This window comes from Ursus maritimus, unplaced genomic scaffold (assembly GCF_017311325.1).
Source record: "Ursus maritimus isolate PB19 unplaced genomic scaffold, ASM1731132v1 scaffold_27, whole genome shotgun sequence".
In the NCBI taxonomy this organism is placed as follows: Eukaryota; Metazoa; Chordata; class Mammalia; order Carnivora; family Ursidae; genus Ursus; species Ursus maritimus.
This window is the reverse complement of record NW_024425230.1, coordinates 30324174-30327717: the sequence shown is the minus strand read 5'-3', so window position 1 is coordinate 30327717 and position 3544 is coordinate 30324174. Positions and strand designations below refer to the sequence as shown.

Here is a 3544-nt window from a genome sequence, read left to right as displayed (position 1 = left end):
GGGGCTTAATATATAACCTAATTGCACTTTTGATGTTCTCCAGAAATATTGTCTTAGTAGGGATTTTCTTAGTAGGATTGCCAGTGAATCTGCCATGTGGGCCTTCTCTGTCCCCCAAAGGAAGATGAGGTAATCTGCCTGGTAAGACCCCTGGCTTGTCCTGTTGCTTTTGCCTGCCTAGGGAAAGCGGCCTTGACTGGAACAATCCTTTTGTCAAAAACTTTCTTGCCCCACCCTCCAATAAGAACCTTCCGTTTTGTATGACTCCTGGGAGCTTCCCTCTACCTTCTTGGTGGCCTGAATCGTTTAATAAAGCCAATCAGATTTACTTGGTTGAATTTCATTATTTAACAACAGAATCGTACAGAGTGTCTTCACCTGCTGTCCCCCCATGCAGAGGGAAACACTATTAAGGGTTTGCTATCCTTCTAGATTTTTTCCTAGGCTAACACTTCTATAAAACTGAAACCATATGTATTGTTTTTTTTCTCTATTTTTTTTTTAAGATTTTATTTATTTATTTGAGAGAGAGTGAGAGCACGAGAGGGGAGAGGGTCAGAGGGAGAAGCAGAGTCCCCGCTGAGCGGGGAGCCCGATGTGGGACTTGATCCTGGGACTCCGGGATCATGACTTGAGCTTAACTGACTGAGCCACCCAGGCACCCCTTGATAGTTCTTGAATTTCGTATAAACGGCACCCTACAGTACATATTATTTACTTTAAATAAAGACGTATTATTGTCTTTAAAAGACATCCCTCATTCTTTTTGAACGGCTACATAGTATCTCACAGTACTGCTGATTTTGCCAGTTCGTATAATTTGGATACACATAATGCAGATTTGTGCTTGAGTTTCTACGGTATAGAGCCCCGGAAGTGGGATCGCAGGGTCACAGGGCTGTGTATGTGAAATGTTGGTGAATTGCCAGTCGTTTTGGACAGCCTGTTGAGCCAGCCTCTGTGGCAGCAAGAGTGAGCGAGCAAAGAACACCTGGGGCCACTAGTGGGAGGGCTTCTAGATAGGGCAGGAAGGGTGCTGGGAATTCCAGTGCCCAACTGGGCTTAAAGGGGCCTCAGGGATGAAGCCCTACTAAGGAGTAGGTGGGGCCTGTGGTCATCTCTTCCTCTCCCACCCGCTCTGGGCCGCCCTCCCTTCGGCATCCGCCTGTGGCAGTCCCCTGCCTCGGTTCATAGTGGTGCCTATTTCCCCACTAACAAGGCGGGGCTTGTTAGAACACAGGACACCCAGAATCTCATGGGGCAGATACATCCCAGCCCTCAGAGACAGAGGGTCTTTGACCTTTGTTCCCAGCCTTTCCCCAGTGTCTGAGCAGCAGACCCATCCTCCTCTCTTCAACCTCCCTCCACCCCCATTGCCCTCCTCTGGACATGTTTCATCACTGTCCTTTCAGAGGGAGGCCCTGGCCTGATAATGTTTCAGCTCACAAGAGATCATTCTCTCACCTCCTTGATCCTGAATGCTATGCTCCTAGTGATACAACTCCAGATTCCATTAGTCCAGTACTTCTTAACCCTGGCTGCGCATTAGAATCACTTCAAAGATTTTTAATAACACTGGTGCTTGGGCTCCCTCCCTAGAAGTTCTGATGCAATTGGTTGAGATCATTGCTAAATATTTGATGTGTGTGACCCCGAAGCTCTAGCCTGGCTTACAAGTTAATGCAAAATAGGGCTCAGAGGGACAATCCTGAGCAGAGACCTTTGAGACCAAGCACCGGAGACAAGCCAGCTGTTCTCAGTGATCACTGAATAAGACCAGGGGGTGTTTTCTCACTAAAAGAAGGGCAGAATATACAGATGCAAAGAATGTTGAGGGAATCTGTGTTCCTATATGTGTGAAGAAGGGGGGCCTGTGTGTGGGGCCCAGGGGAGAGCAGGAACCCCGAATTCTTGCCCTCTGTCAGACCAGGCACCCAGGCTCCGGGGGAGTGAGGAAGGATGAGGTGCCGCGGATGATGGCTCAGACCCTTCAGCTCAGTGTAGGAAATGGGGCCTCTCCCTCTCTTCCCCCCACTGCCTCCTTTTCTCCCTCTGTCTCTCTCCCTGGTCGCCCCCAGGCCTCCAGATGTGCACAGCCACGTGGCTGGTTCTGGCTCCCTCCCTCCCTGTCTCCCTCCCTCCAGCACTGCATTCTGCACAGAGGCAAAGACCATCTGTCCCGCTCCCTGCAGCCGTCAGTGTGCACGCGTGAGCCAGGCTCAAAGAAGCAGCCTCGTGCTCTTCCTGCTTCCTTCCCTTCGTGTTTCAGACTTGCTTCTGCCCCAGGATATCCCGAGCCTCTCCCGTACTGCACACCAGCCAGTGACTGGAGCGAGTGCAGCATCCTTCCTCCACACTGCCCCTCACCGTCCTCTTGCGGGCTCTCTGGCCTTGAGTCCTTCCTGAGTCTGCCTACCTGGTGCTATAATTCCTGGGGCCAGCAGGCTTTCCTGGTCTGCACCCTACTCTGCTCTCTTCCTGCTCTCATGTTTCAATATCCTCTCCAAAGTGTTTCCTGAGGAACGTGACCCCCACTCTTGGCATGTTGGAGGAAGAATCAACATGCATGTCTCCCGTCGCTGACCTGACATGCTGCCTTATTCGCTAAGATGGTTCAGTGTCATTTGCTGCTAATGAATGAACGCACTAGTTTTTGTTCCCATAGCTTTCACAATTGCTTTGAAGTCCATGTGCTCATCGAAGGCACCTTCAGAGAACCTTCCGGGAACGCGAAGGGGGCCGGATTGTAGATGGAGCTCAGCCTCCTTAGGTGACCATGCTTAGGACCTGGGTGACATGGCTGGGGTGCTGATTTCCTTGGCGTCTCTATCCACGCTGCCCTTCTGGGTGTCCGCCTGCCCGCTGCAGCTGGGAGGATCTGGGTCAGCACAACAAGAGAAAGTTGGCAGCCAGGGATTCCAGACCGAGGGCATTTGTAGAATGGGCTCTGCAGTGCTGAGAGAGGAGGGCATGCTGCTCTGTCTGGAGGATGTGTGATGAGGGGGAAGGGGACAGAGATGATGGGCAGAGTGACGCAAGTTGCATGCAGCACATTCAATCCTCTTTACAAGCCTTTGCTCAAGCTCCCCGTGACTTCCACCGGGTCTGCCCTCTCTCCCTTCTGCCTGTGCAGATCCTACACACCCCTCCCCGGCCTTCCCCCACACCTCTGACTGCACCCTGGTGTCTCACTGCCAGGGGGAGACACTAACTCCTTCACTGAGCTCTGGGAGTTCATCTCCTTCTCCGCAGGGCAGGTCTGGACCACTCTCCAGCCCTGGGCACAGAGCAGACCCTGTGGGTTGCAGGCAGGGAAGCACCCAGACCACATTAATCCTGTCTCTGAAGGGAAGGGACTGAGGCTGAAGTCTGCTTCTGCGCTATCCCTGAAAAAAGAATTTCCCAGCGAATGAGTAATGTAAATGAGGCTGCCAAAGGGTGCTTAACCTATTTAAAGGAATAATCTATTTTAAAAATCTCTTAGAAGTACCTATTTACCCAGAGACAATTGATATGGTAATTGCAAGTCCTTCTGTCTCTCTCT

The 3544-nt window shown here is 51.4% G+C and overlaps 1 protein-coding gene across 1 annotated transcript in view; it reads left to right on the top strand.

Moving 5' to 3' along the window:
- Positions 1 to 328, top strand: part of CD276 (CD276 molecule) — a 29606-nt gene extending 29278 nt beyond the window's left edge. The window contains exon 10 of the mRNA XM_040643014.1: positions 1 to 328. This exon is cut by the window's left edge and continues 3571 nt beyond it. The gene's annotated coding sequence lies outside the window, so the exon portion shown is untranslated.
- Positions 329 to 3544: the final 3216 nt, after the last annotated feature.